This window comes from Cupressus sempervirens, chromosome 8 (assembly GCF_028749045.1).
Source record: "Cupressus sempervirens isolate cs-2001-9-10 chromosome 8, ASM2874904v1, whole genome shotgun sequence".
NCBI classification, from domain to species: Eukaryota; Viridiplantae; Streptophyta; class Pinopsida; order Cupressales; family Cupressaceae; genus Cupressus; species Cupressus sempervirens.
The window spans coordinates 75766720-75791132 of NC_143125.1; positions in this window are offsets into that span (position 1 = coordinate 75766720).

A 24413-nucleotide genomic window follows, 5' to 3' on the forward strand; every position below is an offset into this window, starting at 1 on the left:
TTTAGTTGGGACTACAATACATGGTGTAGATCTCACTATTGTGGTGAGTTTGGGAACATTGGAGAAAACTACATAAAACATCACAAGGAAGAGAGACACTACAAAGAGATGTTTTATATGTACAAAACTTGGACATCTTGCAAAGAATTGTATGAACCAAGAAAGAATTGAAGATGAAAAGAAAGAAAAGGCTGAAAATATCATAAGTCAGATGAGGTAGCAATGGGTAAGGAAATCTACCGAGGATGCAAATCAGAGAAATGAAAGTTTTGACACCCAAGTCAATGAGTTCGATGACCCAACCATTTCAACCTAATTCTATATGGAGATTACTGGAACTATGATTCCAAGAAGACATCTCACATCAGTTCTAGTCAAGAAGTAGAAGATCCATATCAAGATTCAAGATGCATAAGGACCATTGAGTAGATATGACAACTAAAGACCTTACTGAGCAAGGTTGGGTCACAAAACCTTATCGAGGAAGGTCAAGTTGCATAACCTTACCTAGTGTTAGATATAGATGTTGAGTTGGTGACTCTACCAAGTTTAGAGTGAGTGGTGGTAACTTAACCTAGTGGAGGACAACCTGCCACCAAATGAGCAATTGTAGGATGGTGACTTGAAGACTAAATTTGGTTAAAAGGAGAAATCAAAGGTCATTGTTTCATCATTAATTTTCTAGAGTTAAGAGCTAAGAGCATTCTAGAGCTCTGAGTGATTCGAAGCTATCAATACTGAAGTTTTCTTTCATACCTGAAACATTATTAAGAAAGAATGACATCTTCTAGCAACAAAATAAAGAAGGGTTTAGAGATGTTGGTTCAAGGAGTTGATTGCAAATATTTGACATTCAAACTAATTTTGACAATCAAAGAGGAACTTGATCCTATTGGAACATAGTCATAGATTCTTCCAAAGGTACTTTTAATCCATGACATTTGATCATTATATCACTATTCAATTCATGAGCTAGGAATTCTAGAGATGAACCAAACATTCAATGAATTATGTGTGGATGAGAGCTTGAAACCTAAGCACAAGCATTTGGAAACCAAAGGGTTAATACATATCTTGCATATGTCAAGGGATTTCCAAGGGCAATGGATTAGACTCATCTAGAGCCAGGTCCATGACATGCATTTTCAGTTAGATCATCGTATTCAAATTACTAAGAAGATGGTACACAAGATAATATGGTTGCCAATGTTGAACAAGGAAAAGACTACAAAAACCCTAGGTTGGGTTGAACTAACTAAGAGAATGCTTTCCAAATGGGATGCAAAGGCATGAAACTTAATAGAGTTTTAGACATGGAGATAATTTTTGAGATCCATGTGATTGCACACAAAATATATAGCTCAAGTAGATTAAATAATGTTCCTAGTGAAGTTGTTGAGCTAGCATTTAAGGTGGTAAAGAACAAGCTATCCTTCAACCTTGCCGAGCTAATGTTGAATTGATTCAACAAAAACATGGAGAGCATTTGAGTCTCGAAGAACAATCAATGTAAGTTTGATTCCTTAGTGACTTGTCTATTCTTTTACATGCAAAAGTTCTTTATGTGGGTGTTTTAAAACCTTATGTTTCAAATATCCTAGAGAGAACAAAATACATCTAGGGGCAGCTACTTCCTATCTAAAACATACCCTTTCAGACACTAAACCAACTATAAGGCTAGACCCTTCTACTTCATGCTCTACAAAACCAAGGTGGGTGAACCTATAGATTTTTCATATGGTACCAATGTCAAAAGCATACAATAAATCTAGACAAAGTAGATAAAACCCTTATTTATTCTATACTTATTCAATAAAAAAGATGTGTAGTAGAAAATTGAAAATATTATGAAATCCACAAGCTGAGTGAGGGTAACATTTTTCAGCTCTTCAACATGAAAGAGAAAAGATTTTGATTAATGATGTTGAATATCAATGCAACCCAAGTATTCAACATCAAACACATGCAATTTTCTAACTGATCAGTCACTTATCCATTGGGCATTAACTATGTCAAAACACATACATGGACACCCAAATTATACTCATATATTCATTTATCAAATGTATCTATCCACCTTGTAAATAGACACCTATCTTCAAAATGACTCTCATACTTATTATAATATCCTCTTGGTGAAACGTGCAACCCTATCAAGGTAAATAAGCATTTACTTGGCTCTTTATTTGAATAACAAACCTATCTAGACATACAACCTTAAGGGATTGCAAATGGGTTTAAGTTCTTTGTTCTTAAACACAAAATGTTGTAGAAAAAAAAGGAAGGAGACAAGAATCAGAATGAAACTAAGAAAATGAACCTTTGTATTATTCTCCTTGAAACCAGTACATCATGGTATATGCCAAAACTCAGAACATACACAAAAAATGATTGTATTATCTATTTTCTTCCAAGAAACTACAACATTGCTATTCATAATAGAGAGAAAATGCTAAAGAAAAATGGTGGAATCATAGCTTTGGATCTAACCTTGTTGTATCATAGACTAATTGGAACCAACATGGTATCACAACAATGAGAAATTTTCTCTAGAACTGAAACCATCCTTGTGGTATCATAGTAGCAAAAAAATCTAATAAACTAGAACCCTTACAATGTGAGAGAAAGAGAATGATATAGGAAAGGAAAAAGAAACCTGATCTGATATGGAAGTGACACATGTCCACTTCAATCTTCATTCCTTTTTTTTGCAAAGCATCTCTCTTCTCTCTACAACCAAAATCTGAAAGGAATCTCATCATTGTTGTGTAACAAACTTGAAATATATATTCCTAATGATGAAAAACTCTATTCTAATAAAAATATTAGTTATGCATTTGAAATACTAATAAAGCCTTCCCTAAATTGATGTAGAGGTGAAAAACTATCAATAATTACATCCCTAATAACCTTGGTACATACCCAGTTCATTCTTTTTCCAAAAATCAAATTTGAACTGCACTTACAAAATGAGGTTGGAAAACAAGCACTAGGTACAAAACCATGAATAACTCAAATACATGTCTTCATGTGCAAAAAAAAATCTAAAAAATAAAAAAATCATTCTCTCCTAGTTCTAATGGTATATTATAGTCCTAAACATGTTGGAAACAATTGATTAATTGTGTATTGCCTTTGATGTTACACAAAATGTCATATCATTTCCAGTTAGTGTATGCCAAGCTCACTTGAGTATTGAAGATAGTTTCCTTTGTCTACTAAGCATTATAGAGTTTTCCTAGTTTAGAAGATAGTGTCTATTGAGTTCACTTGGGTGACAAAGTAAAGTTTGTAGAAGTTGAGTGTTAACTAAGCTCACTTGGTTAATGAAAGAAATGTTGGATTGAACCAATGTTAACTGGGATTACTCCATTACTAAAGGAACTTTTTGAATATACAATGTTAACTGAGCTCACTTGTTTAACATAGAAAAATCATTTTGAGCTAGTATCTACCAAGTAGAATCAACTAATGAAGGATTTTCTTGTTTCGGCATATTGAGTTCATTTGAATTATTTTTTGGTTCTAGCTAACTAAAAAGATGAATATTAATTATTCTAAGTTGTATTTAGGCTGACTTGACAATGTATAAGATATAAATATAAGGTCAAGTTGAGGATTGAATGTGTGGAACATAATTGAAGATTTGATGATGCTTAGAGGAAGAAAATTAGAAGGATATGCAAAATATTCTTGTTGAGATGCAAAGATTCATTCAATTAGGAAGGATCAAGTATACAAGCTAGAATTGAGATTTGTAATTAGCAATTCAATTACATGAAAAATTAGGTCATCTTGCTATTACTATCTAACCATTGTAGTAGTGATCTAAATCTCTTAATAGAGTCAGCTTAATAACTATTTGTAAATCCTCTAACAAGGTGACATTTCTATTGAATTGTTTAAATTCCTCTAACAAGGCCACTCCTAATAGAGAAATTAAATCCTCTAATAGGGTCACACCTAACAGTGTGTTTTGTAACATTTAACAGGGTTGACTCCTAATAAAGCTCACTTTAGAAGAGTGAAAATCAATAACTCATTGCAATTGGTGATTTTTCTCAAATTTGGTTTGCACATTAAAATCTCAGTGTCAATTATGTTCATGATATTTCTTTTATGTGTTTGCAACTAAGTTAAATTAAGATAAATCATAGATAATATCTTAAGATTTTCATGTTAATCATCTGCTAAGTTATTTTAGTGTTTACTAATCTACAACTTTTTTCCTGTGTGTTTATCGAGTTACAAAAAAGATCAATTTTGATTTGTACTAACATATATGGATTTATTTTTGTGGTAACTGATTCATCCCTCCCCTCTCAGTTACTCCTCTTATATTTCCAATAATTGGTATCAAAGCTTTTAGTGATTGTAGAAAGGTTTTAAGGACCAAATTTAAAGACTAGGATGTCTTACAAAACATAGATTCCCAGGTTGAACTGACAAAAACTTGTAGCATGGAAAGGACTTATGAGGTTACATTCGACAACTATTAGTGATTTAGGTTGTATCTTGATAATGAATACAAGACTTCTACTAGAACATTATCAGTTGAAGATATTGCTAAAAAGAAAAATCATAACATCGTGATGATGTTAGGATTAACCTTAGACAGAAATAACAGTTACATGCAAATATAACCAATATCAAAAAATAATAGATCACACATAAGAGAACACAAGACATTAAGATTTAACATGGTTCACCCAATCCCTAGGCTATGTCCACCAATAATAAGTCCAATGTTATTATTATCTAGTGATTACAATGTGATTACAATCCATAATCCCTTACAACTAAATATCATCACAAGAACCAATTTTTACATCACACCTTATAAAAATCCCTAACACTAAGCCTTTTTAAACAAGATTTTTGTAACTTACAAAATTAGGGCTAGAATAATAGAAAAATAGTAGCTGGCACCTTTTACAAGATAAGGTCATTTTTGGCTTTGGGGGTGTTGCCCTAAAAATCCCTTGTTGGGGCACTACCACTCGACCCACCCTGTAATATGATAGGGAGCACACCTGCAGGGGCATTGTCTCTTGACCATATATTGGGGGCACTATCCCCAAACCCCCATAGAAATAATCTAGAGGAAAATTGCATCGAATAAACCTCTAAGTCTAATTAGGCTCCACATCATAAAAATCTCCAACTTGGAGACTGATCAAACTCCAAAATAATAACCTCCCACTTGGAGACTGATCATACTACTACTAAACCTATAGCTCCCACTGAAATATCAAACCACTCTAGACTCTACTATTCTTTTATTTTGTTCTATTGACAAAATCAACCAAAGCTGAAGAGGAGTTCAAATTCTCCCTTGTCACTACCTTTGTAAACATATCTTCTAGATTTTCATTTGTATGTTTCTTCTCTAGCTTTAACTGTCCATCATCCAAAATTGATTCAATGAAATGGTACTGAAACTATATGTGTTTTGTCTTTGAATGTAGAGCTCAATTCTTTGCAAGATGAATGACACTCTGACTATTTGTGAACAAATAATTATCCCTCCATGGGTTTGGGTTTCTCGATTCTTCCATAAAGAACTAAAGCCATATCATCTCCTTGGTTGCCTTTGTAGTAGCAACATACTTTGCTTCTATAGTAGATAAATCATTAACCTCCTGTAATTGAGAAACTTAGCTCACTGCTACCTCACCAACAGTAAATACATAACCTATAACACTCCACCTAGTATCAATATCCCCTACAACATCTGAGTCAACATATCCCTATAAATTAGTTGTAGAGCCCCCAAAATGTAAACACATACTAGATGTACATCTCAAATATTTGAGAATCTATTTAATTGCATTCCAATGCTCAACTCCTAGCTGACTCATACACCTGCTAATGATTCCCACTACATTTGAAATATTTGACATTGTGCATACCATAAAATACATCAAGCTTCCTATAGTTGATGCATAAGGTACCTTAGATATCTTATCCTCCTCTTCTTGTGTTTTGGGACACATCTCTTTAGTCAACTTCAAATGACCAAGTAAAGATGTGTTAATAGCTTTAGCATTCTCCATAGAAAAATTGTTGACATTAAGTTATTATTTCCATTAGTGACAACACTTATCTGTATCAGTATAGCTACCGAGCTCATCACTCAGTCTATAATGTATACTGAGTATTCAGTGGTTACCTTGTACATTCATCACTGAAGCAGTTTACACCAAGCCTCACAGTGTCCACTGAGTGATGGAAGCGTAGTGTCTACCGAGTGATAGAAGCATAGTACCTACCGAGTGATGGAAGCATAGTGTCTACTGAGTGATGGAAGCACAGTGCCTACCAAGTGATGGAAGCACAGTGTCTACCGAATGATGAAAGCACAGTACCTACTGAGTGATGCAAGCACAATGTTTACTGAGTGAAAGCAAGGTAAATGAAGGATTCAATTTTCACCGAGTGATACTATATCCACTGAGTCTCCAATGGTTACCGAGTTTAGAACTACATTTGGTGATTAGTATGGATCGAGCCTTCAGTTCTACTGAGTGCATGACAATGCTGAGTAATGTAGTGGACGTCGAGTATCAAAAGGTCACTGAGTTAGTTCAATGAACTCAAGTTATTTACTATTTGGCTGACTCAGTAATATTTTGTTCACTTGTGTTTTAAGTTGACCTTGAAATTGTAATTATTGGAATGGTATATATGTAATTATATCATTTGCAAGATATATGTATGGATAAGAGTATCAAGAGAGACATGTAATGTTTTGAGAAGTATAAATGCGAATCAACAGAAGAGTAAAATATTCAATAAGGTTTACAAGGAGCAATAAGAATTTATTAGTCACAAGAGATGATCTATACATCAAGGATCTAATCAGAAAATCAAGTTTGTAAGTAGATCCATTGTTTCATCCTAATAGGTGAATATGTTTTGTAAATCCTTTAACAGGGTAGACTTAATAGTCTTTGTATAAATCTCCTAACAGAGTGCATACTTTAGTGTATGTTTATAAATCCTCTAACAAGGTGGACCTAGTAGTCCTTTATGCTCCTAATAAGGTAGATCACCAGAAGTGGTCAATGTAAGCCTTAATAGGCCAACTTCACACTACAGTAACGAAGTTTTGTGGGTATCATCCCCATCCCAATTTTACTTTCTATTTGGAAGGTTTCTAGGTCACCAAATCACTATGTACATGTGTTATGGATATTTTATTTCTCATATATGCAGTAGATTAGATGAATGAATGATGAATGGTTAAAGTGCTGAATTGTTTAAAGTTTTGAAGTTACTGATTCACCCCTCCCCTCTCAGTAACCTATCATATCTTGAATATTTTCAAAAATTGGTATTAGAGCATTTTGGTTCTCAAGACAAAGCTTGATAGCTTGAGAAAAGATCAAGGACAATGGAGATATTCAGACCTGACAAAGTTATTGAAAATGAAAAGCTAGATTTGGAAATGGCCATGGCTCAGCTCAAAGAAGCTAAGGAGCATCTTTCTCAATCCTTGAAGAGAAGGAATGAACTTGCAAGACAAATGGATGATCATCAGTATGTTGAAGAAAAGATAGAAGACCTTTTACCATCAAGCAGTTCAGATAAAGCTAATGAGGCTATTAAGGGACTCCTAGCAAAGAATGGTTCCCTGTAGGAAGAAGTAAGAAAGCTCAAAAAAGAACAAGAAATTCAATCAATTAGGCTATGTGAAGTTTTGGAATAGAGAGATAAGGAAAATGAAGACTTAGAGGTAAGAAATAGTCAATCCCTTTAGCATGAAGATCTTGTAAATCAACTATCTAATGCAAATGAAGAAATTATGAATCTGAGATCTGAGAATGAAAGCTAGAGGAATGATTTAATCACTGAAAGACAAATCAATGAAAGCTTAAAAAGTGACTTGAGGTCTAAAAGAAAAATCAATGAAACTTTGGAAAATGACTTGATCACTGAAAAGAAAATCAATGAGAGAATGGTGAAATCTCAAGTAGACATGACTCAATTAAATTAGCAAAGTGAGCAAAATCTTCATAGACAAAAAGAAAAAGCTGGACTTGGTTACAAGGAAGAAGGTGAAACCTCCAAATAAGGTGCCCAAAGGAATCAAAGACCTACTTGCAATCACTATGGTAAGCAAGGTCATACATCAAACAAGTGTTGGAGCAATGGAAAAGGTAAATTCAATGGTAAATGCTACAATTGTAGTCAGCATGGTCATAAAGCTAATGAATGCAAGGAGAAACCAACATTTGAAGGCAATTGTCACAAGTGCAAGAAGCATGGTCACAAGGCATTCCAATGTAGATTCAAATCATTCAATCTAGCTGAACAACTTGTTAAAACAATCTTTGGATGGGATTATAGTACCTCGTGTAGATGTCATTATTGTGGAGAATATGGACACATTGGCAAAGACTACTCAAGGCATCACTTGAGGAAAAGAGACACAATAGTAAGATGTTATACATGCACTGAACTTGGTCATATAGCTAAAAATTGCATTAATATAGGAAGAGTTGAAGATGAAAAGAAAGCTAAAGCTAAAAACATTCGGAAGCAAATGAGGCAACAATGGATTCCAAAATCTATCGAGCAAGATAGTTCAAGTGATGGCAATGTCATTCAAGAAGTAGGTGACTCCATCATTTGCAATTAGATTCATAAAGGATCTGGAACTGTATCATCAAGCTATATCTAGAGCAGTTTTGAATGCAAGAAAAGCAAAATGATCAAATCAGTATTCCAGATACACAAAGATCAAAGAAAACATATCTATCATCAAGTTACATCTATCGAAGAAAGTCAGTTGAAGACCTTACCGAGCTAGGTCAAGAATAACTAAAAGTTTTATTCAATCATCAAGTTGCAAGCTTCTACCGAGAAAATGAATGACATCCTGTCAAACACTATGTCATCTTAGCTACCTTCGTAACAAGAATTTATGGCAAATTTTTGTCAAAAGGGCAGAATTCAATTTCATTCTTCATTGTGATTTTAGAGCTAAGAAATTTCAAGCGAATTCCAAGCAACTCCAAGTGATTTCAAGAAATTTTAAAGTGAAAAAATTGTTCAAAATTTTCTCACACTTACCGAGTGGCAATGGCATCCGGGAGTAGCAGTGGCACCAAGGTAAAAAGAGGTTCAAAAATGTTGCTAAAGGCTACATAATGGAAAGTGCCTCACTTCAAAATTGTTCTGGCCATTGCAGAATCACTCGACCCAAATGAAACTCAATCACAAATTCCACCTAAGGTACTTCTTATCAATGATATTCATACTCATTTCAAATGTTCTATTCAAGAAATTGGAAACCTAGAGATGGACAATGCCCTAGGAGAAATGAGTGTAGATTGCTCTTTGAAACTCGAATACAAGCATCTTGAAACCAAAGGTTTGATTCATATCTCGCATATGCCTAGAAGCTTCCAAACCAAATGGATTAGGTATATTTTGATTGAGGTGCACAATGGGAAACTATGGTTAGAGCACTCAGTGTTAATTACAAAGAAGATGATTAATAAAATCATGGGCCTCCCTATGCTCAGCAAAGCAAAAACTAGCAAAACCCTAGGTCTAGAGGAGTTATAGAAGCAAACCCAAGTTGAGTGGGATGGTAGAGGTTTAAAGGTTAGCATTGTATCAGATGTCAAACTAAGATTTGACATTAATGTCATTGCCCATGAAATCTATAGCTCTAGTTGATTGAACAGTGTACCTTGTGAAACTATAGATTTGGGCTTTAAAATTGTAAAGAAAAACCTTGAATTTGATCTGTCAGAATTACTGTTGAGACAATTGAATAAAAATATGGATAGTATAAAGACTTCAAAGAATAATCCTTGTAAATTTAGCTCTCTATTGATCTATTTATTTTTCTATGTTCAAAAATTCTTTCCATCAAAAGGAACAATTGTATGGAGAAAAGACATTCCCATTCTTTATCAAATTAATGAGTTTGTAGCAAAAATGGGTGAAAATTTTGATAGCATAATGGACAATTATTTTGAAGATTTCAAGGAGAGAATGAATAATAGGTTCTGGATTCCACCAAAATTAGTTGAAGACTACAGAGATGATGTATGCTTTATGGTTGACTATGATAAGGTATACATTCAGGCAGTCAGACCCCAAGTTGCATGGGTAAAACATCTTCCTTATGAGGTAAATATTGATGAGGCTAGGGATATTATTGAAGCACTAGTGAATGAGCTAGTAGCTCCAAGACAACCAACCTTCGGAACATATGATGAGGCAAAGTCAAGAATTGAGCTTGAAATCAAGCTACCCCAGGCCATAAGAAAAGGCAAGAGAAAGATAGCCAAATTGAAAACTGCAACTAGTCCTCTTATGCTTACCAAGGCAAAAGGTGAGGATGAAGAAGATGATGAAGAAGAAGAAGGAGAAGAAGAAAAAGAAGAACATGAATCTAAAGAGGAACAACCAAAGAAGAAAGGTAAGGTAACTATTACCAAACCTAAGAAAAAGGCCACTGTAGTATTCTCTAGAAGAACTAGAAAAGGCAAGCAGGAACCTATACTAGTCAGACTTCCACCCACATTTGAGGAAAGGATTAAACAATTGGAAGAAGGAGCTGGCATCACAAATTTCAAAGCATTGAAATTTGAAACAAGAACTGATGCTGAGAAAATGCAGATTGAGGAACTGGTACTCAATAAGATGAGTAAATGAAAATACTTCCCGGACTAGCTTGCCTCTCAAATCTTCAAAGAACTGTTGGAGAGATTGCAACTGAGATGGGAGTCAGCCACCAAGACATATATGAGCAATCTCTGAAGAATCTTCTACTAAGTCTCATTGGAGTAGAAATAAAGGCAGCAATGAAAAACCATGAAGGTAAAAAGATGATTAGATTTCACACATGTTGATCTTAATTAAAGACATTGAGCATGTTGTAAATGATGCAACAAACATGTGGAAGAACATCTATCATCTGCAAAAGCCTAGTGAAGATCCAGTTGAGATCAAGGATGATGATAGTAGTGACAGTGATGATTTTAATAACACTCCATCCATCACAGTTACTCTAGGAGAGCTGCATGCACTTATGGAAGAAAAAGAGGAAGAAGACAAGTAGGAAGAAGCACTTGAGGAAGAAGATCAAGTTAAAATTGTAGCAAAAGTGATTGCATCCCTTCCTCACTCTCCACCAAAGACTATTACATCCACTATGGAGACAACTTTTTCAAGTGAGATTGTGAGCACAATTGCTACATCAATTGCTCAATCTTCACTAGCCACCTCCTAGCTCCAGGTATCTAAAAAAAAGGTGCCAAACACTTCATCTACCAAGTTGTCTATCACTTCTTTAGCCACTGAGTCAACCTCCTCAACTCCTTCATCGACAATAAGTGTACCAGTAAGTTTCACATTTTTTTTTTTCATTAGTTCTAGCAAGTTCTACAATTTTCTTTCCACTAGCATCAACTATATCCACTTCCACTCCAATCAATTTTACTATGGGTACTCTACCAAGTATGATACCATTTTTAGGAAGTGTTTCAATTTTTGATCTAGTTAATACTCCTATTGGCATTCAATCCTCAAGTCCTATCCCAATTTTTACTACTAGCCCTTCCATCTCCACTATTGTGTCTATTCCTAAGGTCAAACCAGTCATCAAAGAAGTCAAACAAAAGCATCCATTAAGACTTCTGATCATTGGAAAGGAAATTGCAAAAGATATTGACTTAGACACAGAGATAGTAATTCCCAAGATTGACTATGAAAATGCTACCATTGAAGAGATGAGGTCAGCTAGTCAACTAATAGAGATGAAAGCTATGCAGAAGCAGTTAAGGTCTGAAAGGGATAAGGAATACAGAATAATTGAGAATACCAAGAATATAATTATAAATTCTATAGGTGTTGAAGTAGATTCTACTCAACAAATTTTGATTCAGTTAGAAGAGGCTATACAAAAATTCAATGAGGATTCTTCCGAACAAGAAAAACTTATTGAGAAAGCTGAAAAGAAATTTGATAATAAGGTGCTAGAGCACATTGCTCAAAAGATAGCAATAAAAAAAGTTGAATTGTCAACATTTTTGAGAAATTTTAAAAATTATTTCAATAATACAACATCACTTTTTGCTAAACTTTGTGATGTTTCTGGCTTCACCAATGAAATAAATGATAAGTTAAACAAGATTGACATTGATATGCAATCAAGTGCATCAAAGTTGAAGGTAGACTCCTCCTCCACAACCTCCCATCACACCAAGATCAGATATTTGGTAGATATATAGGTAGAACTATTGACAGAGCAAGCAAGGATCTAGTCTACACTCATAGACATCCAGAATATGATCCTTCCTATCATGGACACAATGCAGAAACATCTTATACATTGTAAAACATTGGTACAAGATTAGAACTTCTCAGTGGATGATCACTTGATCCAATTATCAGTAGACGATCAAATTTCCCTCTCCACCTGTCAAATTTTGTAGAAAACTTGGGATGGTACTTTTGCAACCATTCTTAAGGTACATTAAGAATTTCTATCTTATTTTAGTGTAGCCATATAAATTGTATATATGCAGTCCTTTGGCATTATTGTCAAAAAGGGGGAGAGATTCAGAGTAAAGCCATCACTATAAGTGATAGGGGAGTTAGAATTCAATAAAGTTTGCAAGTGTACATAATTATATTTGTATATGCAGTAGTTCTACAAAGATCAATTTTGAAAAACCTGAATTCAGTCAGTCAGGCTATGTACATATGTTTTGGCTTATAAGTGTTTTTGTCACTAATGCCAAAGGGGGAGATTGTTGGCATTAAGTTATTATTTCCATTAGTGACAACACTTATCTGTATCAGTATAGCTACCAAGCTCATCACTCAATCTACAATATATATCGAGTATTCAGTGGTTACCTTGTACATTCATCACTGAAGTAGTTTACACCAAGCCTCATAGTGTCTATCGAGTGATGGAAGCATAGTGTCTACCAAGTGATGGAAGCACAATGCCTATCGAGTGATGGAAGCATAGTGCCTACCGAGTGATGGAAGCACAATTCCTACCGAGTGATGGAAGCATAGTGTCTATTAAGTGATGAAAGCACAGTGCCTACCGAGTGATTCAAGCGTAGTGTTTACCGAGTGAAAGCAAGGTAAATGAAAGATTCTATTTTTATTGAGTGATACTATATCCATTGAATCTCCAATGGTTACCGAGTTCAAAACTATGTCTGGTGATTAGTATGGACTCAACCTTCACTTTTACTGAGTGCATGATGATGCCAAGTAATGCAGTGGACACTGAGTATCAGAAGGTCATCAGATTAGTTTAGTGAACCTAATTTATTTACTATTTGGCTGACTCAGTAATATTTTTTTCACTTGTGTTTTAAGCTGACCTTGCAATTGTAATTATTGGAATGGTATATATGTAATGTATTATATCATTTTCAAGATATATGTGTGGATAAGAGTATCAAGAGAGACATGTAATGTTTTGAGAAGTGTAAATGCAAATCAGCAGAAGAGCAGAATATTCAGCAAGGTCCACAAGGAGCAGTAACGATTTATTAGTCACAAGAGGTGATCTATACATCAAGGATCTAATCAAAAAATCAAGTTTGTAAGTAGATCCATTGTTTCATCCTAACAGGTGAATTAATTTTATAAATCTTTTAATAGGGTAGACTTAACAGTCTTTGTATAAATATCCTAACAGAGTGCATACTTCAGTGCATGTTTGTAAATCCTTTAACAAAGTGGACCTAGCAATCCTTTATGCTCCTAACAGGGTAGATCACCAGAAGTGGTCAATGTAAGCCTTAACAGGCCAACTTCATACTGCAGTAACAAAGTTTTGTAGGTATCATCCCCACCCCATTTTTACTTTCTATTTGGAAGGTTTCTGGGTCACCAAATTACTATGTACATGTGTTATAGATGTTTGATTTCTCATATATGCAGTAGATTAGATGAATGAATGATGAATGGTTAAAGTGCTGAATTGTTTAAAGTTTTGAAGTTACCTATTCACCCCTCTCCTCTTAGTAACCTATCATATCCTTAATATTTCCAATAGAAACATTGCAACACCTTCTCAATATAAGTAGCTTGAGATAATGTCAATTTCTTGTTCTTCCTATCCTTACAAATCTTCAGACTAAGGATTTGTTTTCCTACCACCAAATTCTTCATAGAAAATCCATGTGCTAACTGACATTTCAGCCTCTTAATATGATCCATATTAGACCTAGCTAAAAGTATATCATCAACATATAAACATAAATTAATGTAGCTATCATCATCCAAGCTCTTACAATAAACAAAATAATCTAAATGACATCTACTATATCCACGCTCATGCATAAACTAGTTAAATTTTAGATACCATTGCCGAGGTTCTTGCTTCAAGCCATATAATTCTTTTTTCAATCTACACACTAAGCTTTCCTTACCTTTGACCTCAAATCCCTGTGGCTATGCCATATTTAACTCTTTGTCCAAATGACCATGAAGGCTATTTTAACATGAAGCTTCTTCAAATAAAAATCTTCAGTAGCCATAATACTTAAAACAATGTGAGTAGAAGTCATCTTAACAACAAGAAGGAATATCTCATCAAAATCAATACCTTTTTTCTGTGTAAATCCTTTTACAACTAACTTGGCTTTAAATCTTTTCTTACCTCCATCCTCTTCTTTCAACCTATAAACCCATTTATTTTGTAAAGCCTTTTTACCTATAGACAACTTGCATAAATCTCATATCTTAATTTTTAGCAAAGAGTCCATTTCTTCTTTCATTGCAAACTCCCATTGAATCTTTGTATCCACCTACATAGCTTCATCATAACATTCATGTTCACCAGCATTAGTAAGTAAAATAGAGTATAAGGAAGGAGAATCTACTTGGCCTCATTGATCATCTAACATTCACTAGGGTGTGTGGTATTTGTTGTTGCAAGTTATTGCACATCATTAGAAATTTTTGGAACATCATCTTTTGGAGTATCATCCAACACTACATAATCATCTTCTTTCTTCTCATGTTGTTGCAACAGATCTTTGTACAACACTTTCTCATTAAATATGACATCCCTGTTTCTTAAAATTTTATGATTTGCAAAATCTCAAAGCCTATAACCAAATTCATTAATTCCATATCCAACAAATACACATTTATTTGATTTAGCTTCTAGCTTAGTTCTATTTTTAAAATCTATATGAGGAAATGCTTCACAATCAAAGGTCTTGAGTAAAGAATAACTCACCTTCTTACCAATCCATTCTTCCTCTAGAATACCACAACCCAAAGGAGTAGAGGGGCCTATATTAATAAAATATACAATAGTATTGACAACCTCTACCCACATGTTTACAAGCAACCCTACCTCATGCTTCTTGCACTCTCCATTATAGTCCTGTTCATGTGTTCAACCACTCCATTTTCTTATGGAGTCATTGGAACAATTTTTTGTCTACAAACACCATTAGTGAAGAAATAATATACAAATTTATGACTGCAACACTCACCACCATTATCACATCTCAGACATTTTAATTTCTTTCTAGTCTCATTTTCAACCAAACATTTCTATTTCTTAAAATTCTGAAATACATCAGATTTTTGTCTAAGGAAATAAACCCATACTTTTCTAGTTTCATCATCAATAAATGTAACATAATAATGAGAGCCACCAAAAGAAGATACCTGAGCTGGTCTCCATACATCTATATGCACACGCTCTAATTTTTCATTTTTATTTTCCTTTCCAGTCTTCACAAAAATCCATGTTAACACATTTAAGACCTCGTAAAACTTTCTTTGAATGAAGTATTTTCATGCATTTCTCACTCATGTGCCAAAATTTGTTGTACAACACTGTATTAGAATCTATAATAACTATTTGTTCTCCCTACTTAGCTACATCAACTATTCCTAAAAATTTATTTTTCTTTGAAACAATCAAAGTAGAAGGAACAATATGACCTATGGAAAGATATAAGTTTCCTACTTTCACACCTTTTTCTACTACAAGGGAAACTTTTGAAACCTTCCAATTTTTAGCATTAAAAGTAACTACACAACCCTCATCTCTAAGTTTTCCTACCAAAATTAAATTCCTACTCAGCCTTGGAACATGTCTTATCTCATGTAGTAGCCAATGATTCTCATTCTATAACTTAATCTTAACTTTTCCCATTAACAATCTGATAGGGTTCATTATCCCCCAAATAAAAAAGCCCAAAATCCCCTTGGACATAATCAATGAAATAACCTCTATAAGGTGTACCATGAAATGAGGCACCAGAATCTAAAATCCATGAATTGTCAACACTTTCTAAAGATAGGAGCAAAGCATCCTCATCATATTTGTTACTTACCACATTTGTCTCCTTGTTCCCTTCTAGTTTATCTCCTTCATTATTATTTCAAGTCCAACAAGCTTTCTTCTGATGCCCTATTTTACCAGAGTACCTATAATCTCTTGGTCCTTTGGATTGAGATCTTTTCCCCTTTGACTTTTCTCTTGATTTTCCATGATTTCTAGAATTATTTCCTCTCTTAGTCGTTCTGCCTCTGATTTGTGGATTCAAAGCACTTCTTAATATAGATCCCCCTAAGGTTTTCCTATGATTTTCCTCACTCAAAATAATACCAATCACATCATCATATTTTAGGGTATTAGATCCAAAAACAAAATTACTCATAGCTATTACCAAGCCATTCCAACTTTCAAGAAAAAAATGCATAATTAAGAGAGCCCTAATTTCTTCACCAAAATTAATACCCAAAAAAGATAACTGACTAGTAATAATATTAAACTCATTTAAATGATCTGTAATAGATTAACCTTTTTCCATTTTCATATTAAATAAACACTTTGTGAGAAATACCTTATTTGAATTGAAGGGCTTTTCATACAATTTTTCTAGGATTTTCATCATCTCTTCCATCGTCTTCACTTTTGTAATGTTAAATGTCACTGATGGTGCCAAGCATAATTGAATACTTCAAAGTTCCTTCCTAACTAAAATCTCCCAGTCCTCATTGGTCATAGTTCCCTAGTTTTTAGTTTTTTCTCCCAATGACTTTCATAAATCCTTCTGATAGAAATAGTCCTCCAATGGTATCTTCCATAACTAAAAGTTCTTCCCATTAAACTTGTCAACCCTTAGCTTACCATCATCTTCCATTTCTTACACTCAATCATGAGACTCCCTCTTAACCATTAGACCTTCTTGTAGAGGAGGTCTAGATTAAAAAAATGACAAAAGTCTAGCTCTGATACCACTTGTTAGGATTAACCTCAAACATAAATAAAAGTTACATGCAAATATAAGAAATATCAAAAAATAATAGATCACACATAAGAGAGCACAAAACACCAAGATTTAATGTGGTTCATCCAATCCTTAGGCTACATCCACTAATAGAAAGTCCAATGTTATTATCTAGTGATTACAACCTGATTACAATTCGTAATCCCTTATAGCTCAATACCATTGCAAGAACAAATTTTCACATCACACCTTATGAAAATTTCTAACCCTAAGCCTTTTTATACAATCTTTTTGTCTCTTACAAAATTAGGGCTAGAAAAATAACCCACCCTGTACTGCGATAGGGAGCGCACCTTGGGTGCTGCCCTTTGACCCCATCTTGGGGCCATTGCCCCCAAACCCTCATAGAAATAACATGGAAGGAGGCTGTGCCAAATAAAGCTCTAAGTCTGATTAGGCTCCACATCACAATAGATGATTAATATTACTTTTGCTCTTAATTATGCTAAATTTAATTAGATGAAGATCGGAGAAGATGAAAACATTACAAAATATGTTAAGAAAATTAAAGCACGTGTGAGTGCAATCAAAGCATCTGAAGGAGACATTGCTAAAAAAATAGTTGTAAGCAAGGTACTAAGAACCCTTCTTCCTATCTATGCAATTAAAGTGTCTACTATTCAAGTGATGAGATGTGATCCAAATAACAATATAACTTTGGATGCTCTAGTTGGAAGATTGACAACTTTTGAGTTGGACAACTATGATAACTATGTCTCTAGTTCAAAATGTATTGAGTCTACATTTGAAGCCAAGCTTTCACTTAAGAAAAAGTGTAAGAAATCAAAAGCTAATTAATCAAAAAGTGAAGAATAAGAATAAAGTTCACATAGTGATCTTGAAGCTGTTAAAGCCCTACTTGCAAGAAAATATTTCAAAGGTAGAAGAAAGTACAAAGGTAAGATTCCTCTAATCTATTTTTTTCATGAAGAAGTTGGTCATATTGCTGCAGGGTTCCCAACTAGAGAAGACAAAGATGAAACAAAAAGCAATAAGTTCAAAGGAAGGAAGGAATTCAAAAACTACAAGGAATACAAGGACAAAAGTAAGAAAGCTTGTTTTATGGCTAAAGATTTTGATAATAATGAATGAGGAAACAAAATAGATAGAGAAGAACAAAACTTGGACTCTTGTTCCTAGACCCAAGGATAAAAATGCAATTCACACAAAGTGGGTATTAAGAAATATGCCAAATGAAGATGGAGAAGTTTCTAGAAACAAAGCAAGGTTATTATGTAAAGGTTATCATCAAGAAGAAGGTATTGATTATGGTGAAATTTTTTCTCTTATTGTAAGATTAGAAGGTGTTAGAACTTTACTAGCATATGCAACTCATAGAAGATTTAAATTTTATCAAATGGATGTAAAATTTGCATTCTTGAATGGAATTGTTGATGAGGAAGTCTACATAGAACAACCTAAAGGTTTTGTAGATCTCAGTAAAAGAGATATGGTGTACAAATTACAGAAAGAATCATATGGTCTCAAGCAGGCTCCTAGATCTTGATATGAAAGACTTCATAACTATTTGATAAATATTGATTTTCAAAGAAGAAATGATAACTATGGTTTGTATATCAAAGAAAAACCATACAAGAAATTTGTGTTGGTAGAAATATTCATAGATGACACTTTATTTATAGGAAATAATGTCTTGTGCGAGGCACTTTTGGAAGAAATGAGTAAATAATTTGAAATGTCTATGTTTAGAGAGATAAAATTCTTCATTGGATTGTAGATCCAATAGAAGAAAGATTTTATGTACATTACTCAATCTAAATATATTAAGGAGATATTAGAGAAATTTGGAATGGAATATTCAAGACCACTTGGAACTTCTATGTCTACTAGATATAAGATTTCTAAAAATGATGATTCCAAGGAGGTAGAATAGACCACATATAGATCAATGACTAGAAAATTGAAATATGTAGTGCATACAAGGCCTGATATTGCATTCACAGTTGGTATGATGACAAGATTCTTAGCAAATCCCAAATAAAATTACATGATGAAAATCAAAAGAATCATGATATATTTGAAAGGTATTGAAGACTATGGTTTGTGGTACAAAAAAGGAGGTGATTCAGATTTAAAAAGCATTTATAGATGCTAATTGGGTAGGAAGTCTTGATGACAAAAAGAGCACCAGTAGAGGAGCATTCTTTCTTGGTAAAAGACTAGTGTCTTAGACAAGCAAAAAACATAATTGTATTTCTTAGTCCACAGTAGAGGCAGAATATTTGGTAGCAATAGTTAATTGTTCTAATATTTTTTGGTTCAAACAACTATTGACAGGTATGAAGATAGAGATCAAGGATCTAGAGCTTATATATTGTGATAACACTAGTGTAATTAATATATTAAATAATCTAGTGATACATACCAAAATAAAACACATTGCTATAAAATATCATTTTTTGAGAGAATTGGTACAAGATAAAGAGGTAAGATTGGAATATATGAATACTAAAGAATAAATTGCAAACATATTCACTAAGCCACTACCTAAGGATCCATTTTTGTATCTAAGAGTTAAGTTAGTGGTCATTCTCCTATTTGAAGCTCACTAAATAAAGTTTAGTGATGCATCAACCAGAGCATGTTGAAGATTAGTTAGTTAATGTAATATTGACAAGGACATATTGCAAATGAATTAGTACATGAGGTACATTGATATTCACTAAGCATTGTCTTTGGCATGAGATGTCAAAGAGGGAGAAGTTTTTTGTCATATCTCATAGAAATTTTATCACTTCAAGAGATGACAAAGAGGGAGATTTCAAAGAAAATGAACTTGGTCTGATATCTAAGGTAGAGCTTTGCTAATAGAAGAAGGAACTAAAGGTAGAGGGAGTTTACACTGATAGAGGGAGTTGAGTTCTTATGGATGAGAATCAAAATGAAACTAAGGATATGTTTCTTACTTTATTCTTGCTCTAAAATTTCATTGCATTATAAAATGTTGTGTTGTCATCAATGCCAAAGAGGGAGATTATTGAAAATAATTGATTAATTGTGTATTTTATTTGATGTTATACAAACATAATATCATTTCCAATAAGTGTATGCCAAGCTCATTGGCATTGAAGATAGTTTCCTATGTCTATTGAGCATTTTAGAGTTTACCTAGTTTAGGAGATAGTGTCTATCGAGTTCACTCGGGTGAAAAAGTAAAGTTTGTAGAAGTTGAGTGTTAACCAATCTCACTTAGTTAATGAAGGAAATGTTGGATGGAACTAGAGTTAACTGAGCTCACTTAGTTAACAAAGGAAATTTGTGAATACACAGTGTTAACTGAGCTCACTTGGTTAATAGAGGAAAATTGTTTTGAGCTAGTATCTATTGAGCAGGGTCAACTAACGAAAGATTTTCTTGTTTTGGCATATTCAGTTCAATTAAATTATTTGTTGGGTCTAGTTGACTAAGGAGATGAATATTAATCATTATAAGTTGTATTCATGCCAAATTGATAATGTGTAATATATAAATATAAGGTCAAGTTGAGGATTGAATGTGTGGAACATAATTGAAGATTTGATGACGCTTAGAGCAAGAGAATTAGAATGATAAAAAGTATATCCTTGTTGAGATGCAAAGGTATATTTGATTAAGAAGGATCAAGTATAAAAGCTATAATTGAGATCTTTAATTAGAAATTTAGTTGCATCAGAAATTAGGTCATCTCATTGTTACTCTCTAACTATTATAGTAGTGATCTAAATCTCTTAACAAATTTGTCTTAACAATTATTTGTAAATCCTCTAACAAGGTGACATTTATATTGAATTATCTAAAAACCTCTAACAGGGCCACTCCTAACAGGGTGATTAAATCCTCTAATAGGGTCACACCTAATAGTGTATTTTGTAACCTTTAATTGGGTTGGCTCCTAATAGGGCTCACTTTAGAAGAGTGAAAATTAGTAACTAGTTGCAATTGGTGGTTTTTTCCAAATTGGGTTTCCATGTTAAAATATTGGTGTCAATTTGTAAGGCTCACACTAGTACCCTATTATAGATCTTGATGAAATAAACATGATTAGGAGTTAATTAGGCAATCCTATTAGAGACTAAAGTAGATTTTGGTTATTGTAAGTGTAATACCCATTCAATAACATTGAGATGAATAGTTAAGATCACATGAAAAGGAAATTCTAAACATTCTAGCTAGGGACGTGATCAATAGATTTATAGAATGATTCTCTAGCCAAATTAGGAAGGATGTACTAATATTTTTCTCTCCTAAGAAATAACAATGGATGTAAATTATAACAACGACAAAACATAAATGGTTGCATTCATAGATTATTTTTTTTAAAATTATGATGATGCAATTTTGGAACATTCTATTAGCTTGAGGGATTAACCTTAGAATACACACACCCTCATAATTTAATAAAGGGGCATTGCTAGGAAGGTTGTTATGTTTAATTTGACTAAAAAGATAATAGTTACATGTTCCCATATTAGTCACCTCCACTTAAGACATGCACTAGGACCCATTTATTGTTTTAATGATGTAACAGATATGACCTCAGTGTTTCATGGTTATGATAGACAAGTATTGTAATAGTGTTAGAATGGAAATTTTTTTATGTTAAGAGAGATAAATGTTGATACACATATCTTGATATTGCAATGTTTTGAATACTATATGGAGATAAATTGTTTGAAAACCTTGTGTAAGGCCTCACCCTGGCCCATCATAGCATGGGTATTTTATTTACATTTTGATATTTGAGACCTTGATATTTTGATAGTTATTTGAGACTTAGATGGATAGGGGATTGCTTTATCTACGAATTTTGATACTATAGTAGTATTTACATTATTATATGCACTGGGAACTTGTTATTGTGTAAGTTATTATATGCGATGTTAAACATTAATTTGATTATGGATAAATGTTAATTTGCTTATGATGCTTTACGAGGTAAATGAGTATGATATGCAGAAAAGTGATCACGACCATTTATGACAAAGAGATAGATGATAATTTGATTTTTATATTTTTCAAAATACAGAAGATGTTAATTTGATGATTTATGGCATCAAGATTTGATATTCTAACATCTTGGATGATTTGAATGGAAGTAAATAGAATGAAATTTTTTCTAGAATTATGAATATCACTATATTTATTTACATTATATGACCCCTTGGACTATTGATGCTCGAGTTTAATGTGCAGGAAGTGGAACCATGGAAATTCTTGGGGAAAACAAGATCCAAACCTTGTAAACACAGTTTAACCAAGGAAAATCTTTGGAAGATTCAAAAGGCTCATTGTGAAAGTATTTTTCTTTGTAATTGTATGGTTGCTTGCTTGTGGATATGATTAATCATAATCTAGATGCATTAAGGGCATGTCAAGGAAAATGTAATGTATTTTTATGTGTCACTTGACACTTGTATAGTCTATGCGTTGATGAATGTCACTTAGAGTGTTGGTCATAAGGTCACTTAATCTTGGTCCTCTTCCTTCCTTTCAATTAATGCCTAAGTACACCCATTTGGGAGAAAGTGTTAGGATGGGTCACCATCATGTTGAATTTCGAATTCAAACTTGATAGGGAGTTTAGGGGGTCTAGATGGGATCCTAAGGTGTTATATTATTGTTAAAAAGCCACCCTAATGGTAGTATAGTAGGTTAGGGGCCTAAATTTAATTATTTTAATGTTTTCCTAACTTTGCGAACCCCTTAAACAAAGCCAACTTGAACCAATTCGAAATTTGAGTTTTTCTATGATAGAACCCTCTCAACCCCACTTGGCCAACCTTCTTATTTTGGAGGAGCAACAATGTAAGATAGGGAGGCTTGATGTTTCTTACTTAAAAAAGGGTTAGTGGAGAGTCTTTTAAGGGGGGAGTGACAAGTTAGTGGGTTGTTCACCCACTCTCTAATTTTAGAGACAACTAAGTTTTGGAGGGAGATTAAGGGAGCTCTACTACAACTATCCTTACCCTATCTTGGACCAAGGTTGGTGACTTAAAACATGTTCTTTTATTCCTTTTATTTAGTATGGATAAAAAAATCTACAAGTGTGAAGTTATCAATGGAGTATGCATTGCATTGTCAATCTTGTGTTATGAGCTTGTCATTGTGTTGGGAAGAAGTGAATGTGTTTTGTGCTTTTGGAGATCTTTTCTTGGTTTTTTTTTGTGGTTCTTCATTTTTTTTGCTGTTGTTTCTTGTTTGAATGTGAGAGTTGATTGTGATTATGGCTGTGAAGGCTTCACTCACTCTTGGGAGGGCAGAGAAGCCTTGGGTGAAGGGTACAAGTTGGGCTTGACATTGCAGGTGAGAAAATAAATCCTTTTTTACCTCATGATGAGGTTTGTTATTATCATGGAGCATGGGCTCCATCATGGCCATGAAATCTTTTTTTTTGGGAGGTATAAGGAGGTTTTGTGGATGAGGAGAAGATGGTTTTTTTTTGAAGGCCTTGAGAGGCAATGCAGTGGCAATATGTTGTTTATGTTGTGGTGGCCTTGAGAGGCAAAATGCATTGGCAATATGATATTTATGTTGTTAGAATTTCTCCTCCTTGAAGAGCCTACCTTCACCAAACATTTTATGATTCCAATGCTAAATCATTGTGCAAGCCATGGATGGGTGTTGATTTGTGTTTGTATTATGTATTCATGCAAAATTTTGTGATGTATGTGTGTAACCTATTTGGTTCTTGTTTCCCCTGCTCGATGGGTGGCTTCAAAGAAGCCTAGGTTGGGAGGTGAGCCTCCATGGTTCCTATCTTGTGTGTGTCTTGTGCAGGTTTTGTAAAGATTCATGCTAGGAGGTATTAGGGTTTCACCCTTGACAAAGTGGAGAAGATCCAAATGTGAAAAGAAGGCTCAATGTTCATGTATCTCAACGTTCATGTATCTCAATGTCATGTGTCTCAATGTTCATGTTCTCAATGTTCTTGATTTTGGAAAGTCTCATGTTGTCTCATGAAAAGAGATTCTGTCATTGATACCTTGTGAATATGTAGAGGAAAGAATTTGAGGATAATGTGTATATGGATGTTTCCTTGCTAAGAAATGCTCATTGAAGTTTTATGAGTCATGGAAGAGTTAGTAGGGGATGTAGAAT